The sequence below is a fragment of the Phacochoerus africanus genome, chromosome 1 (genome assembly GCF_016906955.1).
Source record: "Phacochoerus africanus isolate WHEZ1 chromosome 1, ROS_Pafr_v1, whole genome shotgun sequence".
NCBI lineage: Eukaryota > Metazoa > Chordata > Mammalia > Artiodactyla > Suidae > Phacochoerus > Phacochoerus africanus.
The window spans coordinates 165584852-165603738 of NC_062544.1; positions in this window are offsets into that span (position 1 = coordinate 165584852).

The following is an 18887-nucleotide window of genomic DNA, read 5'->3' on the forward strand; positions in this document are numbered from 1 at the left end:
GATTCCAGAGGAAACATTGTCATCAGATGAGAACCATGTTTAAGTTAGACAGGAAATTGACGACAAGAATGTTTTAATCTTTGCTGCGTAGTAAAATCACTTGAAATTTTTTCAGTTTCTCTGTTCATTCCCTACCACTAATTATTCTGCTTATGGCACATTCATCATTTCTCTTTTTCATGTATACATTTTCAGTCCTCTATATTATTTTATTCTTAAAGTTTAATACTTGCTATTTACTCCTATAAGAACTGACATTAGGGAAAAAAAACAAACAAACCGAAAAAGCTACTGATATCTTTTTCCCTGGAAATGGTCGCATGCCCAATAAGTTTGAGGTGGCTTTTGTTCTGCTGTAACATAGCCATATACAGCTAGTTTTCCAGACATTTCTGTTTATAATCCTTCCTCATCACATGTAAGCATAGATGAGTAAATGCCTGGGTATATGTGTAGTGTGCATATATGTGAGCTGACAGTTTTCTGCTCCTTGTCCCAGGTGTCTGCTCTCTCCAGTCCCAGAGAAATGGAGAATCTCATCTTCTTGGAGCCAAAGTACCAACTCCATGAGATAGGCTCCATGTAGCAGGCAGGGAGCATCTTTGGGCCCCTGAAGAAGAGCCGGCTGAGGGAACATGAGGTGGAGTGGCTCAGGAAAATATTGGACAGCCTGGTGAGTCTCCTGCAATTGTGCTTCTATGCCTGTCTGTTGAGGCTTAGCCCTCAACTCAGTCAGTACAAGGCATTAGGGGGACCTGAGAACTTCTGGCCTGACAGTTTTGTTGTTATAGCATCATTAATTGGTACCTTAACTTTAAATTTGTGGTCATTCTAATAGTGGTTAAGTTTTGTGTGTGTGTGTGCACGCTTTTTTTGAAAAAAACTGAGGTATTACACATCCTTGACATCTAACATTGTACTAGATTCAGTCATTGTTAAAAATAATAACTAATCTCTAAGAGAAATAGTAAGGGGTTTTGTTTGAGCCACACTGAGAACTATAGCCCAGGAAACACAGATTCAAGAAGTTTTTGAATTGTGTTCTACTGCACTACCAAATGGGCTTATAAAGGCAAAAAAAAAACCCCAAAGTTACATAAAGTGCTGTCAAGAACTAGGATCGGTGCTAGCAAGAATTAAGGATATTTTGGGGTTCAAAACTTTTACATAATTACAACGGGCAACCTTGAGACCATAAGGTTGTAACTGGCAACTGCTAGCAGATACTGTTTTGAGAATGGCTGGTGGTATCCTTGAGTCTGATATAGTTCAGAAAATTCAGGTCTTAGTAATGCAGAAACATGTATGAAACCACATCCAAAATGGCCACTCAGCTCCATCCTGATACTTGAGCCAGTTGCTCCATTTTGATGTTTTAAATGCAGTGTTTTCTTTTTTTTCTTTTTTCTTTTTAGGGCCACATCCATGGCACATGGACGTTTCCAGGCTAGGAGTCAAAGTGGAGCTGTAGCTGCCAGCCTACACCACAGCCACAGCAAGGCGGGCTCCCAGCTGCATCTGTGACCCATACCACAGCTCATGGCAATGATGGATCCTTAACCCACAAGGCAAGGCCAGGGATCAAACCCACATCCTCATGGATACTAGTCCTATTCGTTTGTGCTGCATCACAATAGGAACGCCAATGTATTGTTCTCTTTAATGGTTAAAGCAGATGTACAGTGTATGTTTAACAGAACACAATAAACTGTTCTAGTTAGCATAAAGTCCAAGTTAAATTATGCATAGGACAGACTTCTCCATACCTCAACATGTGAAAATTTCTTTCATCAAAGTGTATGACATAATGATTTGATACTTTTATGTATTGTGAAATGATAACTATAATAAAATTAATTAATATCCATCAACACAATTTTTAACAATTTTTAATGATTATTAAAACTTTTTCCTTGTGATGAGAGCTTTAAAATCTGGTATCTTAGCATCTTTCAAATAATGTATTATTAGTTATAGTCACCATGCTTGGAACTTACTCATTTTTTAACTGGAAGTTTGTACTTTTTGACCTCATTCACCCATATTATACACACATATCTCCTGCCTCTGGTAACCACAAATATGTTCTCTGTATCTATGAGTTTGTTTTTGGTTTTAGATTTTACATATAAGCGAGATATATGCTATTTGTCCTTCTCTGACTTACTTCACTTAGCATAATGCCTTCTAGGCCCATTGATGTCACAAGTGGCAAGATTTCCCTCTTTTTCTGGATGAATAATTATCTATCTATCTATCTATCTATCTATCTATCTATCTATCTATCTATCTGTTATCTATCTACCTATCTACACATCACATTTTCTTTCTCCATTTATTTTTTGATTCATTGCTTCTATATTTTGGCTATTATGATTAATGTTGCAATGAACATGTGGTTGCATGTATCTTTTCCAGTTAACGCCCCCCCCCCCCCCCTTTGGATGAATATCCAGAAATGGAATTGCTAGGTCATACAGTAGTTCTATTTTTGATTTTTTGAAGACCCTCCATATTGTTTCCAGAGTGGCTGCAGCAATTTACATTCTTACCAACAGTTCACAAGGTTTCCCTTTTCTCCACATCCTCACCAACATTCATTATCTCCTGTCTTTTTGATAATAGTCATTCCAGTAAGTGTGAGGTCATATCACCTTGTGGTTTTGATTTGCATTTTCCTCATGATTATCAGTCTCAAACACTTTTTCATGTACCTGTTTGCCATCTATATGTCTTTGGAAGAATGTTACTTAGGATACTCTGCCCATTTTTTTTTAAATTGAATTTTGCTTTTTTAGCTGTTGAGTTGTTTGAATTCTTTATATATTTTGGATATCGATTCCTTATTAGGTATATGATTTGAAAATATTTTCTGTCAATCTGTAGTTTGCCTTTTCATGTTGTTGATGATTGCCTTTGCTCTTAAGAAACTTTTAGTTTGATGTAATCACACTTTGTTTTTCCTTTAGTTGCTTTTGCTTTTGATGTCAAATCCCCCCCACAAAAAATAAAAACATTGCCAAGACTGATGTCAAGGAGGTTGCAGACTGCATTTTCTTCTAGGAGTTTTATGGTTTTAGGTCTTATGTTCAAGTCTTTTATCTATTTTGAGTTAATTTTTGTATTTGGTGTAAGACAGTAGTCAAGTTTCATTCTTTTGTATGTGGCTGTCCAGTTTTCCAACACTGTTTATTGAAGAGGCAGTCTTCATAATTCTAGTTGTGGGACATATACTTTTGTGGAACAACGACTTTTTAAGAAAATTATCCCAAGTGATTATATACTGTGCAGTCAGCATTGAGAAATATTGATTCAGACACTGTAGTAACAAACCAAGCAAAAGTAAGAATGCATAAACCAGAAAGAATAAAGAACTCCCTTTTCTGACATAATATTTTATAGTTTTATTATAGCACTTATCCTTTTAGACTCTGGTAAATTTTGCATGTCACTGTGTCTCTGACGAGACTTTGAGTTCCTTAAACCGAGGCTCAGGTCTGATTCATGTTTGTATCATGTTGAGCTTAACACAATGACTTTCCCAGATAGGTTTGTTTTATTTTCACCTGACAGCTATGGCATCATTGGGAACTGGTTTTATTTAATGAATAAAACCTCCAAATAGGTATTGTACTTCTTATCCTTCTTTTTTATCAGCTCTTTCCAGATGGTATTGTCTTCTAAATTACTTAATGCCACTATTTTCTATAAGCAGTCTATCATAATTATAATAATTAAATATTGTTACATGATATTTCTGTTTCTTGTGCAGAACATCAAGCATTTAAATTATTTTGGGCTACTCAGTAGGAGCTCAAATTTTGTCATCCAGATAGAGATTGGATTTTTTAAAAGATATATTTAATCCTAAACTTGACAAGGCTGACGGCATCTTAGCTCTTAGAGTGAATTATTTCATCCACTTGTACCTTCATCAAGGAAACTGGGAATGCAACTTTCACTGATAAGCAGATGCCATGTTGGTGCTAATGTATCCAATTAATCAGACAGTAATCTTACAACATAGCAAAAATAGGTGAAAGCAACCACAGAAAAAGGAATACAAATTCCACGGCCTTCAGAAATTATTGTTCAGACCATCTTAGGGTCTACAATTTGACCTTAAGTAAATGAAAATGGTACATGAAGCCCACCACTAAAGAGGAATTATTTTATTATTTTTATTCTAAGAATATAGAACCAATAGAGTGATTCTTTTAAAAATATTTTATTTTCTTCATCCTTACACATTCTCATTTGATAGAAAGGTTTGACACCTATTTTAAGCTAAGTCTACAATTTGGTCTAAGTACCATTCCCAGAAAAATATTTTACTTTTTTTGTTTGTTTTTTGTTGTTGTTTTGAGTAAAATGTGATTTTTTTTCTTTATCTTCTAGCCATTTGAATTACAGATAAAATAACTTGACGTGTTATAAAAATGTAATGGTCTATCTGGAATTTTTTTCATTTTTTTCAAGTTTTATTGAAGTATAGTTGATTTACAATGTTGTGATAATTTCTGCTATACAACAAAGTGATTCAGTTATACATGTATACACATCCATTCTTTTTCAGATTCTTTTCCTATATAGGTTATCACAGAATATTGGGTAAAATTCCCTGTGGTGTCAGTTAAAATTAATGACTAATGAATATTTTTATAGAATAGTAGATCATTACTACCTCTAAATTGGCTTGGGCTCAGCAATTAATCTTGACAGAGGATATAAAATGGTATTAGTTATGTGTTTTTTATTCACCTGTTACTATGCTGATGAAATCTAAATAAAAGAAACTTCATGTTATCTGTAAGTTCAATTTATTATCTTCTAAAATACACCTGATCCTCTCTATCTACATTCTTACTACTTCCAATTCCAGTAACTTTCACATAGTCTCTTAACTCCTTCTCTCTTATCTTTCCCAACTCTAATTTCTCGTTTATAGTTACCACTTAAATTCAGAAGTAACTTTGATGGTAAATATGTTTATCATACTTCTGCTTAAAAAGGAAAAAAAGAAAATAAATTAACTCCAAAATGCTTAATAAAGAAACCCAAATGGCTTTTGAGGCCTTTTACGTTCAGATAGGTATGTGCAGGTTTCAGAGGTATGAAGTAGTTAATGTCTGCTATAGAAGTTCAGTTACGCAGATGAGACTGTTAGTGATACTTTGGTCTGAGGAGCCTATTCATGAGAATGAATCCATTTCTGATTGTCTGATTAAATAACTAAAATAAAATGAAGTTAGTGGTTGGTTGGTCTAGAGGTCTATTCACTGAGAAAAAAAATTGTCCTTGGTTAAATAGAGATACACACTGGATATTGGTAGTTCTAAAACTATAGAACTATGATTTGTTGATTAAACACATGTCTAATCTGTGCTAGTGGCTACATATTATCATGGCTAAGGAACAGTTGGTTTGACTGTTCCTTATATGGAAAGGATGTGGAGACTTCTTTTTAATCTCACCCTTTCCTTTCTTCCTTTTTCATGTATCTTTAGCCAAGGCTATAAGAGTGACTATCAAGGATTAACTAGACTTTAGTCACTGTTATTAATTCTCTTTGAACACGAGGACTTTTGGTTTTGTTTCTTAGTAAAGGACTGATTTTGTGCTCTAGTATCACTCAGCTTAATTTTATTCTGTTTTTGACTGTTAATTGTTTTTTGAACCATTTGCTTGAAAAGTGGATAATAAATATATTTAAGATTCCATGTGTACACGTTGAACAACTGTGAGATAAACAAGAAAACTAAAATTAATGAAAGGCAGCGCAAGATGTCTCATTTTAAACATGACCTAAGATAACCAACAGATGTCCAAGAAAATAAATCCTAATAACTTTTTAACTCTATCTTAAATAACTAGGTGGGCTTTTCTTTTAACTTAGATATGGCTTGTTCAATTTTAGTGTTAGGCCAGGTAACACATGAAGTATTACCAATTTGTAGATTTCCCATTTTTGACCAAAAGAAAAATCCAGGGCTATTTTGTTGTTCATCTAAGAAATTGAATGTGATTTGGGGACCCAAAGGCATGAATTGAATTGTTAACTGTGTCAGATAAAATAAGACACACATTTTTTTATGGCCATCTTATATTTTTCAACTGCTAAGGATAAAGGACAATCTCAAGAGTCTTGCCAGAGATTATTATTTCTTTTTCCAAGAAGGATTTTTATCTCTTTGGACTATTTTGAAGAAGACTTAGTAAATAGAAGATGATGAAAAGTCATCTGCTTGGAATAGATGGTTCATCTTATAGAACATATTCAATTATTATTTAAAGTGATTGTCTTAGCAATGACTTGGGAGAGTTGAATTATAAATTTAGAGTGGTAATTGTCCTTAGTATATCTTAGGGGGAAATCACAGACTTACCCACACACACACAAACACACAGTAAAGTAGAAATATATGATTAAAGTAAGAAAGTGTAAAAATCAATAATTTCATGTGTCCCTTTGGTCTTAAGTGTGAACTTTTTGCTTAGGGAAGGCATCGATTTGTTTTGAGGATCTAGAGTCATTAGTCAGCTTCTGCTGATCTTCATTTTCTGGAGATCTTTTCTAGAATCACTGTTAAAGGTATCAAATATTATAAATGTCCATTTCTTATAAGGTCTTTTCCACTTTTCCAGAGTATTAAAAAATAATATTATTTTAAAAATGATATTATTACAAAAATCAAGTTCTTGAGCAAGTGACCAACCTTGTATAATTCATAATAGTTATGCCAATAATAAGTGTTCTTCTACTACTGGATAGATAATGAGGAATATCTTAGATAAGAAATATGATATCTGTTGTTTTGTTGTTTTCCATTATAATATCTGGTTTTGACAACATAAAGTTTTAAGTCCATTCAAAAAAAGAGGATAATAGAATATTTTTATAACTCGTAGAGAGAGGAAGTTACCTAAACTATTCACAGATGTTCAATGTATTCTTTAAGATATGGTTCTATTGTATGCACCATTATTACAGTTTTTTACATAATTAAATTTGTAGGATATGATGACTGCATCGTTTACTATTCTAAAAAATTTTCCTTATTAGTATTTCATATAATGATCAATTTGAACCAATTGTGAAGGACTATCTCATGGAGAATTTTTAGCAAATGTTGACTTGAGGTTATATCTGATACTACCTAGGCAACCATTCTGCCTTTGCCTGATCTTGTTCTCATGAACCTAACTGCCAAGACCAGCTCAGCAGGTGAGGGTTGAAGAATGGTGCTGTGTAACTTAAGAAAAGTTAACATAAAACAAGACACAAAAATATTTATCTTAATTAAAGGTGGGAGCTGGGGGACTCAAGGTCTCAGGGACCAAGAGCCCTGCCTCAAGAAACCACACTGCTTTTATTGTGCTCTTTAGGATTACATCAAGTGAGGAGGGGGTTGTAGGTGCAGGATATAGTTCTTTTATTACTTTAAAAGTCACATAGCTGGTAGCTGGTTAAGCTTTTATTCTGACTTTTAGGCATTTAACAATCATTAGCATTGAGGAAGCCTGGAAATAGCTGTCTATGCATAGCATCTAGAGAATCATCATTGTGCTTCCCCAGACCTCATGCCTATCTGCTGCAACCCAGAGTGCCTAGGTTTGCACCTCTTCCTCCTTTCTGATGCATATTCTGCTAACAGCCCCTCATAAACCCCCTGGGGCCATGAGGCTCCTCTTTGTCTTATTCTAACAGGAAATATCATGCTGTGCAAACTGCCTGCCATTCTGCACATGTCTGGTATGCCTAGACCAATGCATATGTCCTCATTCAGCTGACCACATGAATAACTTATGCCTTTAGGTCTTTGTTCTTAAGCTTAAGTCATTTACCAGCACTGCCACTGTTTTTCAAGCAGGAATATGGGGTAAGGTAAAGCAGGAGAAGATGGAGTTTTTAGCATAGAAAATAGAAACAGAGAGGCTAAGAAAAGATTGTAGAAACATGTCTGCTGACACCTAACAATTCAGTCATTAATTATTGAGGCCATATATTGTGTGCATATGAGATATCTAAATTTCTTTTTTTATTTTTATTTTTTGTCTTTTCTAGGGCTGCACCTGCAGCATATGGAGGTTCCCAGGCTAGAGGTCTAATCAAAGCTGTAGCCGCCGGCCTAAGCCAGAGCCACAGCAACGCCAGCTCCGAGCTGCATCTGTGACCTACTGCAGAGCTCACAGCCATGCCAGATCCTTAACCCACTAAGTGAGGCCAGGGATCGAACCTGCAACCTCATGGTTTCTAGTTTGGATTCGTTAACCACTGAGACACAATGGGAACTCCCAAGATACCTACATTTCTGAAGCAACTTATACAACTCAACAGGAAAAAAGCCAACCACCCAATGGAAAAATAGGCAAAAAGACCTGAATAGACATTTCTCCAAGGAAGATATACAGGTGGCCAACAAACACATGAAAAAATGCTCAAGGTCCCTGGTTATTAGAGAAATGCAAATCAAAACTACCATGAGATACCACCTCACACCAGTCAGAATGGCCATCATTAATAAGTCCACAAATAACAGATACTGGAGGGGGTGTGGAGAAAAGGGAACCCTCCTGCACTGTTGGTGGGAATGGAAGCTGGTACAACCACTATGGAGAACAGTATGGAGGTACCTTAGGAAACTATACATAGAGCTACCACATGACCCAGCAATCCCACTCTTGGGCATATATCCAGACAAAACTTTCCTTGAAAAAGACACATCCACCCACATGTTCATTTCAGCACTATTCACAATAGCCAAGACATGGAAACAACCCAAATGTCCATCGACAAACGATTGGATTAGGAAGATATGGTATTATACACAACGGAATACTACTCAGCCATAAAAAAAGGACAAAATAATGCCATTCACAGCAACATGGGTGGAACTACAGACTCTCATCCTGAGTGAAGTCAGTCAAAAAGAGAAAGACAAATACCATATGATATCACTTATATCTGGAATCTAATATACAGCTGGCACAAAGGAACCTTTCTACAGAAAAGAAAATCATGGGCTTGGAGAACAGACTTGTGGTTGCCAAGGGGGAGGGGGAGGGGGAGGGAGTGGGATGGATTGGGAGCTTGGGGTTAATTGATGCAGATTGTTGCCCTTAGAATGGATTAGCAATGAGATGCTGCTGTGTAGCACTGGGAACTATGTCTAATCACTTGTGATGCATCTATACATGTATGTGTAACCAGGTCACCACACTGTACAGTAGAAAATTCACAGAACACTGTAAGCCAGCCATAATGGAAAAAGTAAAAATCATTATAAAAAAAAAAAAACTTAAGGGAATAAAGCTGGAAGTAATTAACATAATTTTACAAATTCAATATAATTATAAAGGTGGTGGTGCTGTCCTTTTATATTTTGAAAATATCACCTACACAATATATCTAATGTTGCAATTCACATTATATTTACATGCTTTATTAACAACAAACTCCGCCATTGTAGAAAATATCTGATTTAAATTTTATCTTTGGGATCAAAAACATACTTAAGCCCCCCTATTTCATGCTAGAGCAGTGATAGGGAATTGTACAGAATCCTTTCCAGCTACTAGGCAGACATTTTGTAGCCATCTTTGATCGTTCCTGACCACATTTTATATATTCAATCTGTGCTATCTTGTTGATTTTTCTTTAATTTTTTTAATTCTATATTTTCAAGTTATTTCAATTGTTACTCTAAGTCAACCTGTTGTCTCCCAAATGTCTGGATGATTATAATAGTCCCCTACTAAATGGACTAACAGGTCTCATTTCTCAGAGTCACAAGACAAATCCCCTAAAATAGTGTTTAGAACATTGATAAGGACCAATATACCAAAAGCACTGCCATGACGTCAAATCTCAAAACCACATTCTAGCTTTTCAGAATCTTTATGCTATGCATAGCTTACTTAAATTCTTTAGACCAGGAGTCCTCCAAATGAACTCCTTTAACATCAGACCAAATTCTTTACAGCTATGATTACCAACCACGATGCAAATAAGCATAGGGTGTATTGAATAATTAGTAACAAATTGTTACTAATAAAATTAAACCATGAAGTTCTGATTGATAACATACTCATATTATCAAATCAAATGGACAGAGGTATTTCTCAGTATTAAACTTTACTAAATATTCAAATAACACTGCTAGTAAGATACAGCCAAGGCCTAGAGAAGTTTGAAAGTATATGCTGACTCCCTATTTACTTTCTCAGCACATTAGGACTGACTTCGGTCCATATTTAACATATAAATTGCAAAATGATGCATTCGGGACATGGCTTGCAGAAAAGGAGATACTTCAGTCATGAAACAACTCCATCTTAGACTGTAATAATTATTACGAATATATGACATTCCTAGCAGGTCATAACTCATAAATCTATAAATTCTATATTTATTTACCATAAGCAATTTTCAGAGCCCTGGAATTTCTGTTAAATGGATTTCATAGAAAATGACTCTGCATTCTCTTTATGGTATCAAATATTTTCATAGATTTTGCATGGCTATTTCCTTTCTTTACTTCTAGAGACATTAATCCTCCGGAAATCAGAGTATGTTGGAGATAGTCATTAACCTTTTGGTTTCAGTTTGCAAATAGCTCATATTCCAATTTCATATATATTGTCTCTTGGGTGGAAGAGAAAGAGGCAAGGTTAAAAGAAGACTACCTAGGAATAGTGAATAATCCTGGATTCAACCATTATACCTATATGCATATCTATTCACATAATCTATGAGATGTTAGCCAACTAGATTACTTAAAAGCCTTTGATGACACAGAGAGACAGAAACAGAGTCAGAGAGGAAGACAGAGAGAGAGAGAAAGACAGGGAGAGAAATAAACAGAAATGCTTAAAATAATCAAGGTACAAAAAATTATAAATATCCCATCTAGTAATATTTTTAATGCATTGAGAAGAAAACAAAAGGGAATAAACTATTTAATTCAAAATTTTTAAAGTTTTTTTTGGCGTTCTGGTTGTGGCGCAGCAGGTTAAGAACCTGACTAGGATCCATGAGGATGCAGGTTCCATCCCTGGCCTCACTCAAAGGGTTAAGGATCTGGTGTTGCCACCAGATGCAGTGTAGGTCACAGATGCAGCTCAGATCTGGCAGTTCTGTGGCTGTGGCATAGGCCAGCAGCTGCATGCAGCTCCAATTTGACCCCTAAACTGGGAAATTCCATATGTTGCAGGTGTGGCCCTAAAAATAAAAATAAATAAATAAAAAATTTTAAAAAGAGAAAGAAACAACAAACTTTTCATTTATGGGCGTATTCCACAAAGACTGAAAATTGTAAAGAATATTAAGATGAGAAACTGAGAACAGGAAACTTTTCCAGATAACATTCTGGTATATTCTGGTATGGATTTAATAGCTGAAGTAAAGGGAGTTTGGGACTCTTTTTGAGAAACAGGGGAAAAAAAAGTGGAATCAAAATACAAAATTTCCATTAAGAAAAAAAAACCCAACATGTATCTGAATAGTTTTAAAGAAGTCATAGAATGTAAACAAGATAGAAATCAAAACAAACTTATGGTGCACTAGATAAAACAACTGGTTTTGAAAATAAAACCGAAAACAAAAAGTCTTCTGTTCTTTCAGCATTGAAAGTCTGTGGGTTAAGAACCTCAGTAGATACTGCAAACAAAGGCCCATTGGAAAAAGCAGTGTCCCATGTTGCATAAGAAACAAAAAGGCAACTGTACAGAATTCCCCCAATTAGGCTCTGAGAGTTATGTTAGCACTGAAAATTTCCCTATTTTCTCTAAACTTCCAAGAGAAGTTCATATTTATAAATATAAGTAGACAAAAATTAAGCTTTCTTATTGACAGAGTGTTACTTCCATAGAACATCAGATCTTCAGAGTCATTTTTAAAGTGATTTTCACAGAAAAACATAGGCAAACTAACCAGTTTTAAGAACAAAAGAGGAAAATAAAAATGTCTGATTGTGCCAAAATATGAAAGAATACAGTAAAAGTAATCTTGTGTTGGATAGCAAATTATGGAAAGGTTGACAGGGAAATGAACTGTCTGCCTTGTTTTTCTAGAACCACTCAAGTAGATGGAATTGCCAACATTTCTAAATCCTTTCCCAAGTCCAAACTATAACTCATCTGGTGACTGTTATCAAAAAGATACTTCTCCCATTTTGTGTTACAACCCCTAAAACACAATAGGTATAATCTACTTTGAAATCAATCTTTCCAATAATGTACTACAGAAAGATTTTTTAATTTTATTTTTAAGGTTTCCCAAACATGATTAGATTACTGGTGATCTTGACACGTACTAGGTATGACTCAAAAAAATAAACAAATAAATCAGAAAAAAAATAAACAAAAAAGACTCCATGGATTAAAACATAATATATGTAACAATACACAAAGGAGTACAGATTAATACTTCCAAAGGGATCATAATCTTTTAACATGTGCACAAGGAAGCTTTGTTTTTTTTTGGACCAAAAACTACAGCAGCTTGATGTGGGTCCTTAGTTCCTAGAACACGGATTGAATCTGGGCTGTAGTGGTGAAAGCACTGTATCCTAATCACTAGACCACCAGAGAACTCCCTCATATGTGCATGAAATTTTAAACTATGCTCTGGGATTATTAATAGCATGACATACATTAATGACTTATTGACTACCATCACCTAGATCTTGATATGACAGCCAATACTTACTATTCTGGCCTCAAAGCAATTTCAGCCTTAGGAAAATTAACCACAGAATCTTCAACACATACTATAGAACCATTAAATGTGGTGGTACCATATGCAATATAATTCCTATTGCTAACTGAAAACATTTAATATGTTTTAGATAATTTGCTGATTATGAAAAAGCATCGCTTTCTTTTCCTTCTATTATCATCCATAATAAAACATTCTCAATTTGTCACATTTATCAACCTCAACCAAAGAAGGAATAATTCATAATTATCTTCTTAGGCTTAAGAAGTATCCATGCACAGATTCTTCTATTTGGGATACTTTATTAACAAATTCTAAGCAGTGTTCTTGTTTTAATGTCTTGTTTTCAAAATTAAAAATGACAGTGCTAGTCTTGGGATGCAAAAACTAATCTATAATATCCAATCTTCACCAGAAGTCAGTCAACTCCAATAGCCATAATTACAGATTTTTAAAGAGCACATCAAGTTACTAAAAATAAAAGTGTAAATATGTCTACAATGTACTATAGAACAATTATTGCTTGATGCCTTCATGTTACCAAAGAAATTGTTACAATGAAGTTAGGATCACAGTAAAAAAGATACCATGGTATACAGAAAAAATGCTTTAATAGGTAATCATGCTAAACTGGTTATATGACTAAAGTTATATTAATGTAAAAGAAAGAAAAATCCATTCAGAAATTTATTTTTTAAGAGTATAATTTCTCCTTTATTTACTAACCTATCAGAAAAGGGAAGCCATTTTGGAATTTTTGTTTTGTTTTGTTTTTATTTCCCCAATACATTTTTTTTTCTACTGTACAGTACGGTGACCCAGTTACACATATATGTATACATTATTTTTTCTCACATTATCATGCTCCATCATAACTGACTGGACATAGTTCCCAGTGCTACACAGCAGCATCTCATTGCTAATCCATTCTAAGGGCAACAATCTGCATCAATTAACCCCAAGCTCCCAATCCATCCCACTCCCTCCCCCTCCCCCTCCCCCTTGGCAACCACAAGTCTGTTCTCCAAGCCCATGATTTTCTTTTCTGTAGAAAGGTTCCTTTGTGCCAGCTGTATATTAGATTCCAGATATAAGTGATATCATATGGTATTTGTCTTTCTCTTTTTGACTGACTTCACTCAGGATGAGAGTCTGTAGTTCCACCCATGTTGCTGTGAATGGCATTATTTTGTCCTTTTTTTATGGCTGAGTAGTATTCCGTTGTGTATAATACCATATCTTCCTAATCCAATCGTTTGTCGATGGACATTTGGGTTGTTTCCATGTCTTGGCTATTGTGAATAGTGCTGAAATGAACATGTGGGTGGATGTGTCTTTTTCAAGGAAAGTTTTGTCTGGATATATGCCCAAGAGTGGGATTGCTGGGTCATGTGGTAGCTCTATGTATAGTTTCCTAAGGTACCTCCATACTGTTCTCCATAGTGGTTGTACCAGCTTCCATTCCCACCAACAGTGCAGGAGGGTTCCCTTTTCTCCACACCCCCTCCAGTATCTGTTATTTGTGGACTTATTAATGATGGCCATTCTGACTGGTGTGAGGTGGTATCTCATGGTAGTTTTGATTTGCATTTCTCTAATAACCAGGGACCTTGAGCATTTTTTCATGTGTTTGTTGGCCACCTGTATATCTTCCTTGGAGAAATGTCTATTCAGGTCTTTTTGCCTATTTTTCCATTGGGTGGTTGGCTTTTTTCCTGTTGAGTTGTATAAGTTTTTTATATATTTTAGAGATTAAGCCCATGTGCATTGCATCGTTTGCTACTATTTTCTCCCATTCAGTAAGTTGTCTTTTTGTTTTCTTTTTGGCTTCTTTTGCTGTGCAAAAGCTTTTCAGTTTGATTAGTTCCCATTGGTTTATTTTTGCTTTTATTTCTGTTGCTTTGGGAGACTGCCCTGAGAAAATATTTGTAAGGTTGATGTCAGAGAATGTTTTGCTTATGTTCTCTTCTAGGAGTTTGGTGGTGTCTTGTCTTATATTTAAGTCTTTCAGCCATTTTGAGTTTATTTTTGTGCATGATGTGAGGGTGTGTTCTAGTTTCATTGGTTTACATGCAGCTGTCTGGGTTTCCCAGCAATACTTCCTGAAAGGACCGTCTTTTTCCCATTTTTCTTTTTCTTGCCTCCTTTGTCAAAGATTAATTGACCATAGGTGTCAGGGTTTATTTCTGGTTCTCTATTCTGTTGCATTGGTCTGTATGTCTGTTTTGGTACCAGTACCACACTGTCTTGATGACTGTGGCTTTATAATATTGCCTGAAGTCTGGGAGAGTTATGCCTCCTGCTGGGTTTTTGTTCCTCAGAATTGCTTTGGCAATTCTGGCTATTTTGTGGTTCCATACAAATTTTTGGATTGTTTGTTCTAGTTCTGTGAAAAATGTCATTGGTAATTTGATAGGGCTTGCATTGAATCTGTAGATTGCTTTGAGTAGTATGGTCATTTTTACAATATTAATGTTTCCAGCCCAGGAGTACTGGATATCTTTCCATTTCTTTACATCATCTTTAATTTCCCTGATTAATGTTTTAGAGTTCTCAGCATATATCTTTCACCTCTGTGGTTAGATTTATTCCCATGTATTTGATTTTTGGGGGTGCCATTTTGAAAGGTGTTGTTTTTTTGTATTCCTTTTCTAATATTTCATTGTTAGTATAAGGGAATGTGATGGATTTCTGAATGTTAATCTTATATCCTGCTACTTTGCCGAATTTGTTGATCAGTTGAAGTAATTTTGGGGTTGACTGCTTCGGGTTTTCTATATATAGTATCATATCATCTGCACACAGTGACAGTTTTTACCTCTTCTCTTCCTATTTGAATGCTTTTTATTTCTTTTGTTTGACTGATTGCTGTAGGTAGGACTTCAAATACTATGTTGAATAACAGTGGTGAGAGTGGGCATCCTTGTCTTGTTCCAGATTTTAGTGGGAAGGCTTTCAGCTTTTCTCCATTGAGTATTATATTTGCTGTAGGTTTGTCATAAATGGATTTTATTATGTTAAGATATGTTCCCTCTATTCCTACTTTGGTTTGAGTTTGTATCATGAATGGATGTTGGACCTTGTCAAATGCTTTTTCTGCATCTATTGCAATGATTATGTGGTTTTTGACTTTTCTTTTGTTAATGTGGTGCATGACGTTGACTGATTTGCGTATGTTGAACCATCCTTGTGCACCTGGGATGAATCCCAACTGGTAGTGTTGTATGATCTTTTTTATACGTTGTTGGATTTGGTTGGCTAAAATTTTGTTGAGAATTTTTGCATCTATATTTATCAAAGATATTGGCCTATAGTTTTCTTTTTGGTGGTATCTTTGTCTGGTTTTGGAATTAGGGTGATGGTGGCATCATAGAATGTCTTTGGGAGTGTTCCTTCTTCTTCGGCCTTTTGAAAAAATTTAAGGAGGATGGGTAAGACTTTCTCCTTGTATGTTTGGTAGAATTTGCCTGTGAAGCCATCTGGTCCTGGACTTTTATTTGCATGGAGTGTTTTTATGACATTCAATTTCATTTCTAGTGATTGGTCTGTTCAGTTGATCTATTTCTTCTTGATTCAGTATTGGCAGGGTGTAAGTCTCTAGAAAGTTGTCCGTTTCTTCTAGATTGTCAAATTTGTTGGCACAAAATTGTTCATAGTATTCTGTCATGAATTTTTTTTTTTTGCATTTCTGTAATATGTGTTGCGACTTCTCCTTTTTCATTTCTGATTTTGTTTATTTGAGTTTTTTCTCTCCTCTTCTTGGTGAGTCTAACCAGAGGTTTCTCAATTTTGTTTGCCTTTTCAAAGAGCCAGCTCTTAGTTTGATTGATTTTTTTCTATCGTTTTCTTTGAATCTCTATTTTATTGATTTCCTCTTTGTTCTTTATGATTTTCTTCCTTCTGCTGACTTTAGGTTTTTTTGTTCTTTTTCTAATTCATTTAGGTGGTGAGTTGTTGATTTGAGATTTTTCTTCTTTTTTGAGGAAGGCCTGTATTGCTAAGAATTTCTCTCTGAGCACTGCTTTTTGTGGCATCCCATAGATTTGGAGTGGTTGTGCCTTTATTATCATTTTTCTCGAGGTATTTTTTAATTTCCTTCTTGATTTCCTCATTGACCTATTGTTTTTTTAGTAGCATGTTGTTTAGTTTCCACGTAGTGTGTTTTTTCTCATTTCTTTTCTTGTGGTTGATTTCTAGTTTCATTCCATTGTGGTCAGAGAAGATACCTGAAATAACTTCTATACTCTTAAATTTGTTGAGGTTAGCTTTGCGCTCCAGTATGTGATCAATTCTTCAGAATGTTCCATGTGCACTTGAGAAGAATGTATACGCTGATTTTTTTGGATGTAATGCCCCAAAATATCAATTAGGTCTAACTTTTCTATTGTATCATTTAGAGTCTCAGTTGCCTTATTGATTTTCTGTCTGCAGGATCTGTCCATTGATGTGAGTGGGGTGTTAAAGTCTCCTACTATTATTATATTCCCACCTATCTCTCCTTTTGTGTCTTCTAGTATTTGTTGTAGGTATCTGAGTGCTCCTGTATTAGGGGAATATATACTGATGAATGTAATATCTTCTTCTTGAATGGATCTATTAACCATTAAATAGTGTCCTTCTTTTTCTTTCTTTATGGCCTTCATTTTAAAGTCTATTTTGTCTGATATTAGTATTGCAACTCCTGCTTTCCTATCTTGTCCATTGGCATGAAATATCTTTTCCCATCCCCTCACTTTCAATCTATCTGTGTTCTTTGCCCTAAGGTGAGTCTCTTGTAGATAGCAAATTATAGGTTCTAATAATCTAATCTGCCACTCTGTGTCTTTTGATTGGAGCATTCAGTCCATTGACATTTAAGGTGATTATTGATAGATATGTATTTATCGCCATTTTAGACCTTGTTTTCCAGTTGATTCTATGTTTCTCTTTCCTTCTTTTCTTTTTTTGGTTGGATGGTTTCCATTTTTTTATGCTTGAGTGTTTTTCTTTTCAGTTTTTGTGAACATGATGTTCCATTACGATTTGTGATTAATTACCCTGTTTTTTAAGTATGTTAACACCTTCTTATATCTGCTTACTTTAGCTTGATAGTCATATAGGCTCAAATACATCATTAAATTTTTTTTAAATTAAAAAAAAGATTCTGTATTTTCTTATTTTCCCTTCCCTTATTGTATGATATTTTTGTTTTTTTCCAATTTTTTTTTAACATCTTCATGTTTAGATCTGTAGGCTGGCTTATTTAAGTGGTTGTTTTCCAGGTGTGGTTTCCTCCATTCTGTTTCTTCTTACTTTTTTTTTTTTTAATTTATAGAAGCCCTTTCCATATTTCTTTTAGAATGGGTTAGTATTGCTGTACTCTTTTAGCTTTTGTTTTTTGAAGAAATTCTTTATATCCCCTTCTATTTTAAATGATATTCTTGCTGGATAGAGTATTCTAGGTTGCAAATTTTTTCCTTTCAGCATTTTAAATATATATATTGCCACTCCCTTCTGGCCTGTAGTGTTTCTGTAGAGAAATCAGCTAATAGCCTTATGTGGGTTCTCTTATAATTCATGCTTGGCTTTTCTCTTGCGGCCTTTAGAATCCTATCTTTATCTTTAACTTTTGCCATTTTACTATAATATGTCTTTGTGTGGGCCTGTTTGAGTTCAAATAGTTTAGGGCCCTCTGTGCTTCTGTATCTTGATATCATATTCCTTTGGATTTGGAAGGTTTTCAGCCATAATTTCTTCAAATATATTTTCAATTCCCTTTTCTTTTTCTTTTCCTTCTGGAATTCCTATTATGTGTAGATTGGCCCGCTTTATATTATCCCATAGGTCTCTTATATTGCTTTCATTTTTTTGTTTGTTTGGTTGGTTTTCTGTCTGCTGTCCTGATTGGGTGATTTCCAGTATTCTAGCTTCCACATTGTTAATTTGTTCCTCTGCATTATTCAGTCTGCTCTTAATTGCCTATAGCTCCATTTGCATCTCTGGAAATAAGCTCTCAAGCTTTTCTTGGCTCCTCCTTATATTTTCTAGTTCCTTTCTAAGTGAATCTTTGTTACTGTTTGTGTCTTCTCATAATTCTTTGATATTCAGCCTTAATTTTTTCAGTATTTTCACTATCTCTCTTTTGAACTCAATGTCTGTCAGACTGCAGAGGTCTGTTTCATTGTTGACT